General features: G+C 44.5%; 1 protein-coding gene across 2 annotated transcripts in view; it reads left to right on the forward strand.

Annotated features, from left to right (window-relative positions):
* The window catches only part of PRPF19 (pre-mRNA processing factor 19), a 294,523-nt gene that overhangs the window by 59,957 nt on the left and 219,566 nt on the right, over positions 1-15,000 (forward strand). The gene's annotated exons all lie outside the window — the stretch shown is intronic.

Raw genomic sequence — 15,000 nt, forward strand, 5'->3', positions numbered from 1 at the left:
AGTCATTAAGGTTTGGTGGCTGACGTTTGGCAACTCGAACTTTCAGCCCCCTCCACAGATTTTCAATCGGATTAAGGTGTGGAGACTGGCTAGGCCACTCCAGGACCTTAATGTGCTCTTTCTTGAGCCACTCCTTTGTTGCCTTGGCCGTGTGTTTTGGGTCATTGTCATGCTGGAACACCCATCCACAACCAATTTTCAATGCCCTGGTTGAGGGAAGAAGGTACTCACCAAAGATTTGCCCTGTCCATCGTCGCTTTTGATGTGGTGCAGTTGTCCTGTCCCGTTAGCAGAAAAACACCCCCAAAGCAGAATGTTTCCGCCATCATGTTTGACAGTTGTGATGGTGTTCTTGGGGTCATAATCAGCATTCCTCCTCCTCCAAACACGGCGAGTTGAGTTGATGCCAAAGAGCTCGATTTTGGTCTCATCTGACCACAACACTTTCAACCAGTCCTCCTCTGCATCATTCAGATGTTCAGTGGCAAACTTCAGATGGGCCTGGACATGTGCTTTCTCGAGCAGAGGGACCTTGCGGGCACTGCAGGATTTCAATCCTTGTCGGCGTTCTGTTACCAATTGTTTTCTTGGTGACTGTGGTCCCAGCTGCCTGGAAATCATTGACAAGATCCTCACGTGTAGTTTTGGGATGATTCCTGTTCTCATGATCATTGACACTCCACGAGGTGAGATCTTGCATGGTACACTAGACCCAGGGAGACTAATGTCACTGTTTTCACCTTCTCACCAAGCTGCTTGGCGATAGTTTGGTAGCTCAGTCCAGCCTTGTGTAGGTCTACAATCTTGTCCCTGACATCCTTGGACAGCTCTTTGGTCTTTGCCATGGTGAAGAGTTTGGAATCTGATTGTTTGATTGCTCCTGTGGACAGATGTTTTTTATACAGGTAACAAAATGAGATTAGCAGCACTCCCTTTTAAGAGACTGCTTCTAATCTCAGCTTGTTGCCTGTATGAAAGACACCTGGTAGCCAGAAATCCTGCTGAATGATAGGGGATCAAATACTTATTTCCCTCATGAACATGCAAATCCGTGCATAATTTGTTTAGACATGCATTTCTTTTGAATTTTTTGTTGCTATTCTGTCTGTGTTACAATACTACACCTAACATTCGATTTTTAGACTGATCATTTCTTTGTGAGTGGGCAAACATTCAAAATCAGCAGAGGATCAAATACTTATTTCCTTCACTGTAAATCTCAGGCAGTGACTGATTCTGCCACGGTGGAATGTGACTTATAACCTCCAAAATACCTAGTTTTGACATGGCTATGTCCCATAGCTTGAGACACAGAGTCAACATCAGATTAGAAGACTGTAGTCCTATGTAACCTTTTAACCACTTTCCATTTGATGTACATACAGTCATGGCCACAAATGTCGGCACTCCTGCATTTGTCAGATAATGCACCACGTCGCCCAGAAAATTGTTGCAATTACAAATGTTCAGGCATTCTCACATTTTTCTTTTTGTTTGTATTGGTATGATACAAAGAAGCGGAGAAACAAAAAGCCAAATCTGACTCTCTCCACGCAAAACTCCAAAAATGGACTGGACAAAATTATTGGCACCTTCTTAAAATTCTAAAAAATAAATCTGCTGCATCCCGGGACGCTTTGAACACCGATATCTCCGAAACTGAAATCTACCAAGCTATCAAATCTCTGAAGCCCTCCAAGGCTCCAGGCCCTGATGGGTTCTCTGGACTCTACTATAAAAAATTTGCCACCCTTCTGGTTCCTCATTTGGCAGCCTTATTCAATTCTTTGAAGCAAGGCTCCCGAATTTCCCAGGAGTCTCTTAAAGTTCAAATTACTATGATCCCTAAGACGTCTGAGGATGCTTTTGAACGGCAAGCTTTCAGACCGATCTTGTTGCTAAATGTGGATTTGAAGATTTTGGGAAAGGTTTTGAGCACCCGAATTAATAAATATTTACTCTCACTCGTCCTCAGAGATCAGGTTGGTTTTGTTCCGGGGAGACAGGCTTCAGATAACATATGTGAAGTCATCCATCTCATTCATATCTTACATCACCGCAGGATACCGGGATTCCTTTTTATCTTTAGACATATATAAAGTGTTCGACTCGCTTTCCTGGGATAATTTTGTCCTATACACTGTGTAGATGGTGGTTTGGAGACTCATTCTTAGCATGGATCTCTGCTTTATACTCATCTCCCTCGGCCTCTGTCAAATACATGGAGTTTTTTTCCCTTCTCTTTCCCGATTAACCCGAGCCTGAGACATGTATCCGAAGTCCCTTATGCAGGATCTCAGTATAAGGCAAACTTTTATGCAGACGATGCCCTCTTGGTTTCAACCATCCTTTTCACCACTTTCCCCAATCTCCAGGGCGTATTGGACCATTTTTCAGCTATATCCGGCCTTCGCACTAACTTGTCCAAAACCATGGCATTGAATATTACGCTCCCTGCTGACTTGGTTGAACAGTTGCAGACGCAATTTCCATACCGTTGGGCATCCCGCTCCGTAGATTATCTTGACGTTAAACTAACTATCTCCTACTCTTCTTTATTTTTGGCTAATTATTACCCTTTATTATGATTCATGACTTCCCTACTTCATTCCTGGCAGTTTCCTTCTTTGTCATGGATTGGCCGGATACATGCTGTCAAGATAACTGTTTTGCCGAAAATCCTGTACTTTTTTTGCACTCTACCTAATCGGGTCCCTGCATTCTTTCTCTGTCTATTGCAAATCCAGATTCTTCATTTTATCTGGTCTCATAGGCGTCCCAGGGTTTCTAGATCCACTCTGTATACCCATAAACTGCAGGGAGGTTTGGGAGTTACGCATGTTTCCAGATATTTGGCAGCTCAAATTTCCCAGTTGTCCATGCTTCACGCCACGGCAGACATCCCGTTTTTATGGGTACTTTTTGAATTGCCCAACAGTGCCCCGATTTCCTTTTAAATACATTGCTTTGCCTTCCGCATAAGTTGCTCCCCCCTGGGCCCAAGCCACATCATGCTTCACAGTCTACAAACCTTGGTCTGTTAAATATGCGGGTAACTTAATATCACCTTTTTTACCTCTTTTGCCGATCACGCATAACCATCACCCCCCCCCCCCCCCCCGATTAGAACATCCCCTACTCTTTGTGGACCTCCCATGGCTTTGTTACTGTACATTACTTCCTAACCACGCGTTCATTTCCATCTTGGGAGACTTTTCGGGAGTCACGGGGGGATCCACCACAGGAACATTATCGTAATTTGCAATTACGCCATTGGATTATGTCCCTACGTCGTACTTCCGCATTTCTTTACTGCAAAATGCCCTTTGAATATATTTGTAAACATTCCCCAGGGTCCCCTGGTCTCATTTCTGTAATTTGTCTCTCCTAACAGTAGGTGTTCCTCACTGCCCCTGTCCTGTGTCTCAATGGGAGCAAGATCCAGGTTCCTCAATTGCGGTGGAGGATTGGAACAAGGCTTGCAAGACGGTGTTGAAATGTTCTTTCATTACAGTCACTCTTGAGGCAACCTACAAAGTTCTCCTGTGGTGGTACTGGGTCCCAGCTTGGACTGCTCCCTTTAATCCGAGTGGTGGCGATAGGTGCTTCAGGAACTGTGGTCTCCATGGGGACGTCCTGCATGTCTGGTGGTTGTGCTCACGATTGATAGGCTTCTGGTCTAGGGTTTTTGGTTTGCTGCAAACGCTATTTCATATTATGGTCCGGAAGGACACTAGAGTGGCCCTCCTGCATTGTCCTATTTTGGGTCTGTCTGTCAGGGATGCAGGTGTGACCAGAAGTGTGTGGACCGGGCCACCAGGCGGAGCAGCGGGCACCGGGCCACCAGGCGGAGCGGCAGGCACCAGGCAGGGCGGCAGGCACCGGGCCATCTGGCTCGACAGCGGGCATTGGGTCACCAGGTACAACAGCGGGCACTGGGTCATCAGACATTGGATCGTCTTGCTCAACCGCGGGCACCAGGTCATCTGGCTCAACAGCGGGCATCGGGTCACCAGGCACAACAGCGGGCATCGGGTCACCAGGTATCAGGTCATCTGGCTCGACAGCGGGCACCGAGTCATCTGGCTCGACAGCGGGCACCGAGTCATCTGGCTCAACAGCGGGCACCGAGTCATCTGGCTCGACAGCAGGCACCGAGTCATCTGGCAAGGCAGTGGGCACTGAGTCACCAGGCGTGACAGCTGGCTCTGAGTCAACTGGCACGACAGCGGGCATCGGGTCACCAGGTATGACAGCGGACACTGGGTCATCAGGCATTGGATTGTCTGGCAAGACCGCGGGCACCGAGTCATCTGGCAAGACCGCGGGCACCGAGCCATCTGGCAAGACCGCGGGCCCCGAGTCACCAGGCCCGACAGCGGGCTCTGAGTCAACTGGCCCGACAGCGGGCTCGGAGTCAACTGGCGGAACAGCGGGCACCGAGTCGCCTGGCAAGACTGCGGGCACCGAGTCGCCTGGCAAGACTGCGGGCACCGAGTCGCCTGGCAAGACTGCGGGCACCGAGTCGCCTGGCAAGACTGCGGGCACCGAGTCGCCTGACATAATAGGAATGGAGACATCAGGCTGGGTAGAGGCATCAGGCTGGGTAAAGACATCACGCTGAATTGTGGGCGCCGAGGCACCAGGCTGCACCACGGAAGGCAGGTTCTCAGATGGGAGGCTGACCGGTTTGGATACTGGCAGGATGGTATTGGTTGGAAAGAACTTTCGCCTTTTCCTGGTTTTAGTTACCGGAGCACTGTAAGTAAGCACAGGTTTGTAAACGGATGGAGCAGCTGGAGAGAGAGAAGAGCTGGAGGATGGAACAGAGGAGGGAGCAGTTGCTACAGAGGACTTCTTTACAGGGTTGAAGAAAGGATAGGTGCAGCGAGTGGGAGCAGGGGACTGGTATGTGGTAGTTAGCAGAGTATACTGGGCCATCACTGGGGGTGCTGTCGGGGATGCAGGAAGAGTGCCTTAAGCAGAGGAATGATGTTGCAAGCCAACTGAGGCTGGGTGTAACAAATCTGTCCATGTCTGCAGTACTGGTTTAACAAAACTCAGCTTACACCTAGCCTGTTTGATCAAAGACTGCACTGCGTTTATGCAATCCATAAGCACATGTGATGGACATGCTGCATAGTGCTCATGGAAACAATCTGGATCATCCTCCAACAACCATACCAGTGATTCCACTTGATGGGGGAAAAAAAGTCATCCCTGCTTTCAGGGGTACAGGACCGAACCAACTCAGCACAAACCTGGATCAATGGCTGCACCTCAGAAAACTCTGTGTCCTGATCAACTAGACAATGAGCGATCCTTATACACTCTAGCAGTTGATCCCGGGTATACTCCTTAAGAGTCTGATAAGCATAGTCTTTGTCATCAAACACTAGCAGAGATAAATACACCACTTCATCAAGATCCATCCTTCCCAGCAACAATAAGCCAAGATGGCCTCCCTGTGCAGCCACTTCTGGTCAGGTTTTTGGCCTTGGTGTAATGTCAGGGATGCAGGTGTGACCAGACGTGTGTGGACTGACACAGGGAAACGCAAGCTTCAGATATGGTATAAATAAAACAATTTATTAAGACTAACAATACAAACATAAACGCAGTGCACCAAACCCCAAGCTAACACAAATACATACAACAAGGTGAAACCAACCTAAACTGATACAGGTACATACACATATAGAGCACAACGTCGTCAGGCAGGCCGGGTCGATAACTATTGGGCAGGTAGGTACAGGAGGAGCAGGCGGAGAGAATGGTCAGGGTCACAAGCCAGGGATCAAAACAGGAGAAGTCAGCAGAGGTCAGGATCAGGCAGGGTCGGCAACAAGTCAGGCAGGAACAGGAACGCAGGTTACAAGATACAGGGGCCCATGGAAAAACACACCAAGGCACAGACTGCAGGTCTGGCCATCCCTTAAATACACCTGCAATCAGCCCCAGGTGATGGCTAATTGCCGAAGTGAACCTCTGGTTGTTGAGAGCACCCGCTGGCCAGCCCTGGTACTGCAGCCCACAAGGCAGGTGAGTCCCACCACTATTGGCAAGTCCATTCCTGACACTGTCTCAGCAGAAATTGGTATCCTACCTATTCATTTCGGCCAAACGTGCTATAGCTCAAGCCTAGAGAGCCCCTTTGGTCCCCTTCCAGGGTGCGAAGACCCAGCTGAATGCTATGATGATTAATGAAGAGGTGTCTAGCATTCTCTGGGATTCTCATCCGAGATTCCTTTTTAAGGTTTGGGAACCTTGGATAAATTATTCCTTGCCTCCCACTAGCTATTTCCTCTTATGCTGGCTCTGGATCTGTGATTCTTACTTTTTCTTCCTGAATTTATTTTCTCCTTTTTTATTTCTTTCTGTTTTCCTATACCTTCTTCTTTTCATTCGTTTGTCTCTCGCATTTTCCCTGAGTTGATACTTTTCTGTAGGGATTTTTCCCTCTTTGTTTTATTTCGGGAAGACGGCGTAACTCTGTGATATGGCTTGATTCTGTTTTTTGCCGATCCCCCTTGGCGCCGTTGGACATTCCGTTACCTGGTTAATACACCCTGCTGATTTTTACGTGCTTTTGTTCTGCTCTGCCCCTGCTTGGGGTATCATGATCAGGTAATACAGGGTCACCCTGTACCACTGACCAATACTTTAAAAACTGGGCTACATTTGGAAAGTATTCACTTCAGTGTAAACTTTTTCAAACTTGGTGCTAATATTCAGCCACTTCGGGCATACTCTGAGTTAGATGGCCACATATTAAACCACAGGTCTCAACACTTTGCCGCCACTTCCACCTAGAGCCCTTATAAGGTGTTTAGGTGCGTCCTTTTGCCATGAGGACTTCACTACTGGACGATCTGCGCTCAGGTTACTGCATATGCCTTCTTGGGCAGACTTTCCCTATATTCCACACCCTACTTTGAGTACCCCATGAGTTTAAATATTTAGAAGTTTATTTATTACAGGTACTTTTATAGTGCCGTCAATTTACGCAGGGCTTTACATATATATTGTAAATTCACATCAGTCCCTAACCCTCAAGGGGCGTACAATCTAAGGTCCCTAACTTGTATTCACATACTAGGGCCAATTTAGACAGGATCCAATTAACCCACCAGCATGTTTTTGGAATGTAGAAGGAAACCGGAGTACCCAGAGGAAACCCGCACAGGGAGAGCATGCAAATTCCAGGCAGGTGGTACTGTGGTTGGGATTAGAACCAACAACCCTAGTACTGCTAGACAGAAGTGCTAACCATTTAGCCACTGTGATGCCCTTTATCTCTCAGGATGTGTTAGATTACCGAACTCCTACTTCTGTACCAAACTTTAAAGGCAAAATTAAGATTACTTCAAAATGTAACTATCTTCTGCAATTCCCCACAGTGGATTTCAAAACCTTTTTTCAGACAATTGAATTCCCCCCCCCTTCTCCCAAGGAGTACTGACAATTCCTGATTTTCGTGTATATTTCATTGCTTTGCAGTTGGTGATGGCCCCCAAATGGTTATGCACTGATATGTCCAATTCCTCCATTGGTCTGGAGGCAGCATTGGTCTGGTCTGCATTAGCACTCCCTACTCCGGTTTAGAGTCCCTGGAGTGTTCTACTCTTTGACCCCCCCCCCTCCATTCTCACCACTCTGAGCCTGGAAGACTGGCCTAGCTTGTGAAGTTTTTCTGCAAAAGACAATCTCCCTGAACACTGCACTGTGGCCTAACCATGTCCTGAGCCACAGGCTTGGGCCAAATATAAAATAAGTTACTTCATACATTGTTAATCACTCCCATTCTTTACTGATCTTTCCTCATGTTATAATGTTCCTGTCTCATATTTTAATTATTTGCAGTTGCCCCATGCTTTTGGCAGCCAATCTGATTAAGAACATTTGCTCTGGATGGACTGCTCTGAAATTTCAGCTTACCTCTGTTCTGTTCTTTACAACCACTTACTCTTAATGTCTCTCCCTAAGCCCTGGTTTACACCAAATGTGATTTTCAAAGCAGTGCAATTTGGTCCCATTAAAAGCATGACTTCAAAGTAGCGCTGATATGGCCACAGGTGCAATTTCAGTGCCAGTCTCAGTCTGAGAGTTAAATGGCACTGAAGTGGTGAAAAAGTAATGCAGGAACTATTTTTTTCAAATCGCCTTACTTCAAATCGCACCTATTGAAACCGTGCCATAGAAATACATTAGATGCGACTTTAGGTGCAATTTGTTAATCGCATATCGCACCTTACGTCATAGAGATGTGACCCAGAGCCAACTTGTCCACTCCTAGGCAAAGGTGGTAGCGGGACATTCCAGACTTGGATAATTGAAGATTGTGAGGTCATGTGGTAACACCCTTTTTACCACCTGATCTCCTTAAGAAACAGGCCTATTCAATTTAAAATTACCTGCAGAGACTACTTTTACTCCCCTTCCTTCCTTTTTTTTTTTTTTTTTTTTTTTTTTTTTTTAATAGATTTTTCAAATTGGATTCCTCAATATCTCCGGAGTGCTGGAGATGTGGCCACTCTCTAGGGAGCTTTTCCTTTTGTTTTCTGTACATGCCCCACAACCACCAGCTATTGGCGGGAGGTAGTTGCTGTAGCACATACTTCTTTAACACCATCCATGAAATATTTTGTTGGGTTTGGTAGAAAATTAGGCTTCTGCTGTGGCAGAATTATGATTGGTCTTCTGTTTTATGCCAGGAAAGTCATTACTATACCCTGGATGAAATCCACTCCTCCCTCTGTCCTTTTGGAAACCACTAGTAAGCTCTGATCTACCATTGTTTAAAGATACTTAAAGCATATTACCAGAGAGTGCCCAAGGAAATATGAATGAGTTTGTTTGAAGTGGTTGGAGGAACCTTCCACAGCTCCAATATCAGCTGATAATTGTAAGGTCTAGACATAACCCTTTACTAACCTGATCCATCCTAGCCCAGCTAGGAGAACTCATTTACCTGGGGCTGTCTGTCTGATTTGGGCTATTCTTTTCTTCTGAAGTTTTTTTTTTTTTTTTTTCCCCCTCCAATAGTATAAGCCACACCTATAGGGTGTGTAATGTGTTCCCAAAGCTGCAGCCGCCCGATTTCCCACCCGTAGCCGTAGCAGCTGTCGGCTTGTAGTTCTCAATGAACTACCAAGGTGCTGTGAAGCGCCTTGGTAGTTTGTTGATGCTGCTTTTCTGTATATCTACTTGCTTGCACTGACAATTATTTTTGGTCTCTTTTAGAGTTATGATTAATATACATTGGAACTTTACTGGGCTTTAGGCTGAGTATCATCAGCGCCTCTCTTCTGGTTTCTGGTAATATACAGTGGGGAAAATGATTTGATCCTCTGCAGATTTTGTAAGTTTGTCCACTTACAAAGAAATGAAGGGTCTATAATTTTTATCATAGGTGTATTTTTATATGAGAGAGACAGAATATTAACCAAAAATCCAGAAAAAAACACGATAGAAATGTTAAAAATTGAGTTGCAGTTCCATGAGTAAAAAAAATTTGATCCCCTAACAATCGGCAATAATTCTGGTTCCCACAAACTGGTTATTTACTCATGTGGTACACGGATTAGTCCTGTCAATTTAAGAAGGTGCTCCTAATGACAACTAGTTATGTGTATAAAACACATTTGTCCACATGATCTTTCTTGGGCACCACCATGGGCAAGACGAAAGAGCTGTAATAGGACCTCAGGGACAAGCTTGTAGACCTGCACAAGGCTGGAATGGGCTACAAGACTATCATCAAGAAGCTTTGTGAGAATGAGACAACGGTTTGAGAGATTTTTCACTAATGGAAGAAATACAAAATAACCATCAATCACCCTCAGTCTGGAGCTCCATGCAAGTTTTGGCATTATTGGGTAAGGTAACTCCTCCTACAAGCTTTTGCTAGTGCTGGGCTGGACACAGAAGTCACAAAACTGCTCTAACTTCTGATGAGAAAAGGTATTTAGCAGTTTATATTTACTAAAATAATTGCACTTCCATGTTCTGTGGGAGACCAGATATAGTGAATGCAGGGTCCTGGGTTTAGTAACCCTTTAAAGATTTAGAGAAGATCTGTAAAGAAGAGGGTTTTTCCACCAAGTAGTAAGTAATGTTTTACCTGGGGATCAAATATTTATTTTATTTCATGTACTTGTATAGCGCCGCCAATTTACGCAGCGCATTACATATATATTGTACATTCATATCAGTCCCTAAACCTCAAGGAGCTTACAATCTAAGGTCCCTATCTCACATCCATACATACACATATTAGGGCCAATTTAGACAGGAGCCAATTAACCTACCAGCATGTCTTTGGAGAGTGAGAGGAAACCGGAGTACCCTTAGGAAACCCAGGCAGGCACAGGGAGAACATACAAACTCCAGGAAGGTGGTGCCGTGGTCGGGATTTGAACCAGCGACCCTAGTACTGCCAGGCGGAAGTGCTAACCATTTAGCCACTGTGCTGCCCTACAAATACTTATTTTACTCACTGAACTGCAACTCAATTTATAACATTTGTATCATGTGTTTTTCTGGATTTTTGGTTGATGTTCTATCTCTATCATATAAAATACACCTATGATAAAAATTATAGACCCTTAATTTCTTTGTAGGTCGGCAAACTTACAAAATCTGCAATAATTATTTCCTCACTGTACCAGTACCAAGCTTCTTCAAAGGTATAGAGAAGGTCAATTTAATTGGGTGTGAGGGATGGAGTAACAGTCAGCAGGGAAACCATCTAATCCAGGAAATGGATTTTTTTTTTTTGTTTATATTTGAAGAGAATGTTTGTTTTGATAGCTGCTTTGATTTCCTCCAATGAGTAAGTGCCTCCAATGCCTGACCATCACCAAGTGACAGTTTAGGGAAATTGGTGTTAAGCCTAGTTCACGATTTGTCTGTCTGATTTTTCTGCTAAGGTGCGTATCATTATATAACTGACAAAGGTATTAACTAAGAAATGGAGCTACATACTAGTGTAGAAGAGGAAGTCGTGTAGGGACATTTTTTGCTTCCGGTCATGCACATTTTTGTTTTTCTATTTGTTTATTTTCATACTATTACTGTACACATTGAGCGATCATCAGACGCTGAATTCATGTACGAAAAAAAAAAGTTCTAGTTTTTTTACTTTTTAAATTTTAAATTTTTTTTTTTTTTTTTTACCTTCCAAACAGCTGCAATTGGCTGTTGAAAGCAGTATATTAACAAACGAATATCCAATTAACCGATCATTCCTTGAACGGAAATTTTTGTACAATTTTCTTATCTTGTATATGAGAACTATTTGAGAACTACAAAGTGGATCATTAGAAAGATTTGTAATATTATACAAATGTCTAAAATATATCATCCAAAGTCATGACTCCCTGGTTTGTAGGAGAAATTTTAGGTATGTTGATAGGGTTATAGTCAGGTTTAGTAAAGTAGGAAAATGGTTTACCAGCCTTCATCCCAAATTCAAAAACGTTTTGGGATGTACAGTATACAATTGTTTGTTCTTAGTTTCTTAGCTTTTGTGTATGCAGAAGAGTTAGTAGTTAAGTTAGTTGGCTCTTTTTTAACTTGCCAAATGTTATATGAAAAACTAAACTAGAGGGGCTGTTAGCATGGTGGGCTTTTGCTTGGACCAAAGCAGACTCCAGCTCTTTTGCTAACAATTCCAAGTCCTGGCAAACGGCACCAGTAGTAGCCATAATTGGACCTCGCATTATGACTTTAAAAAATCCCATTTTTAAAAGAGTTAAAAGGAGTCTGCATTTTCTTGCCAGTACTGAGCAATGGCTTTCATGCAGCAGTTAACTACTCTCATTGTCCAACTAGTAGATATTCAGTCTCCACACTGATACATGGGTGAGATGAGTTTTCAAAAACCAAAGGACAAAGGAGCATGGTTAGAGGTCCCTTTTGGTTAAATGCTTTATCTGCAGTTCAAAGTAAGATATCAGAAGTCATGTCCAAACGAGAAAAAGTTGCAGAAGTGTCAGAATTGACAGGGTTATACTTCACACAGGGGATGTCTCCATCTCTGTAATTCAACCAAGCATTATTGCTGTTCTACAAGCTATGATTTTGGTCTCCCCTTTCTTCCCCAATGGTTCATCTGGACATCCAAAACTGCATTGAAGTCTCCAGTGAGGAGCACAGGTCCGTTGGCCATCTCCAGGGCCAACAGAGTTATTTTGGGGATGAGCTCGTGATTGAAGTGCGGAAGAAGAGAAATATTGATTGTAATGGGTTTTCCCTAAATTTAAGTTTCAGTATAACATGTCACAGTGTAAGGATTTGGCTATTAGAATGGACACACCTTTGGAATAGACATATGTAGTATAAAGTGTTTACATAAGCCATGCCATTTTAAGGGACATCAGTTTGGGACCGTGTAAATGTGCTTCCTGCAGGCAAATCTATGGTTTATTTGGTTTAAGAAAATAGAAGCCTAAGGACTGCTTGAGAGGGGAGTTCAGTCCCCTTTTGGTGTTCCAAAAGACCACTTGCAACGCAGAGTAAATTAATACCAATATACAGTGGAATAAAATATATGGACTAGAGCTTCCAGATGCACAATTACATTTGTGTGTACATAAGGACATAGAGAACAAATCCAAAACAAAGCACTAAATTGAGAACAAATCCCTGCCCTTGCTGATCATTTACACTGTTTTATTGAGCCATAAAACCTGAATTAACAACATAAATATAAGTCAGGCCAAATGTAGTATTGTATGACGTGGGGAGTCTGCTCTCAGTAAAGGGATTACAGATACAGTTCAGAAGTGTGAGTTAAAGATGTAGGATAGTACTTGTGAGGGGAGTCACTTTGGGTGGGGGGCCCATGGAACCCAGCTCACTTTGGAGATGTGGGGAGACCCCTGTCTCAGCTCCCCATATCCCTATTACGTGTAAGTCACCCTGTGCCTGGTAGGGGTACAGGGTAATCTATCCTAATATTGTGTAGACATGTATAGGTGGGGGTTGTAGATTGATGCCATGTGGTTGCATCCCATTGTTCTATTGTGTGTCTTGTTTGGGAGCAAACTATTATGGGATGCATGTGTTTGTGTATTGGCTTGGTAGGGGGTGTCTCCTGCAGCCCTCCCTCCTAATGGGACTGTCTGTTGTGTGTCTCTTGGTACTAAATGTAGATTGCCCCGCACCTGTGTCATTATGCAGGGAGGGGGGATTGTTCCCTTGAGTGTATATATATTGTATCTATGTTAAAATAAACTAGTCTTGTATGGTCAGCTGTGGTGTCTGTTGTCAGTGTTCGGACAGGGCAGCGGTAGTCTAACGGAAATACCAAGCGCAGTCTGGGGTCGGTTCCGTTACATTGGTGGCAAGCGGTGGGATTGTGCTTCCTGGCTGTGAACACATCCAAACCTCCACCGGGATCCGAGGTTCAGCTAGCAGGAGAGGAGAGATACAGATGCCTCCTGCAGCTATGGAAATGGAGGTCTTATGGCGGATGCAGCAAGTGCTTGCTTACCTAGATGATCCTGTTTCTGCAAGGGACAATCTTGGATCGAGGAATGCGTCTGTCCAACAGCTGGATGAGGGTATAGAAGATGGAGCAGTAGGCTCATCCCTCCAATTATAGATCCCAGAATGTATGGATCTAATGGATTTTTCACTGGAGGATGTTATGGGTGACTCATCACCTGCCAAAGTGCTGGCACTAAGCCCAAGGGCCACCAGCACGTGCCCTGGACATTTAGCCATTCCAGAGACTGGGGATTTGATAGACTTCTCTGCTTAGGAAAAACAACCTGGTGAGCCTCCAGCAGAAGAGCTGCAACAGGGCCAAACATTGCTGAGCTCTACTCCCTGAGAGAAGAGGAGGCGGCCGGCCTTTCTCCTACACCACTGACAGGGACATGGGATTTCCTGCCAGCAGCATCCTTGGGAGGTAAAAGAAACTTCTTCAGCTGAAGTGCCGACAACCGCTCCAGGACCTCTGCCCCACACCTGTGGAGGAAACTATCTTCCCTCCCAAGCCAGGATCTGTGCATTAGGGAGACAGTGACAGAGGAATTTCAGCCCAGCAGCAGATCCACAGTCTGTGAGTGGAGGAAGCTGGTCTCCATCCCCCACAGTTAGCCCGAGTAGATGTGGAGCGCCGCTGGCCTCTGCCTAGCAACTACAGTCACCACCTGGATACCCCAGGGATGCTGGGCATTGGTCCAGATCCCCACCAGCATGATGGAGCCGGCCCAGCCACCCTGTCTTCTCTCCAGCGGCTGAGAGGACTTCAGGGAGAAGGACCAGTCTGTACTTCTCCCCAGTGGCGGGTATGTTTCTACAAGAGAGGCAGAGGTTGGCTGGGTGAGTAATGCTTTGTGTGGGACAATTTGCTTTGGGTAATGTGGGTGCTGTAGCTGAGAACAAAACCGAGAGCGCACCAACCTTGCACATTACCTCAGTAAACAGTAGATGAATTTATTAATAAAATATACTCACAAGAGTAGCAGTAAAATAGGCATATAATAACCATAACCAACACAGGGTTACAGGTCACGTACAAGTTCCACGCAAAGGGTAGATAAACTCTTCTTCAAGCTAACGCGTTTCGAAGGGCGATCCCTTCTTCATCAGGGCTAGTCATAAAGAGATAAGTTACCCCTCAATTGATTGTTGTTGACCCCACAGGGCCTACCCCCTTAGGTGGGACGGCCTCATTATTCAGAAAAATGGGAAAAGTGATGAGGGGAGTTCTTTTGGCTACAGTGTGTCACAGCAGAGAATAACATTTCATATAACATAATATCAAACATGGCATAAACATACATATGACATAAGTAATAATAAAAATAATAGTAAAAAAAAGCACATAAAAAGTTAGAAAGTTAAAACTATTCAAATATATGGAAGCTTCAGATGTTCGAAAATGGAGAGGGATATGATGAAAAGATTGAGCTCTTATTAACCAAATTGACATTATAAATATATTATCATTAAATTTGAAAATATAATACAAAATACAAAGAATAC

This window comes from Staurois parvus, unplaced genomic scaffold (genome assembly GCF_062004578.1).
Source record: "Staurois parvus isolate SC_StPar_1 unplaced genomic scaffold, SC_StPar_1.0 ptg000502l, whole genome shotgun sequence".
In the NCBI taxonomy this organism is placed as follows: Eukaryota; Metazoa; Chordata; class Amphibia; order Anura; family Ranidae; genus Staurois; species Staurois parvus.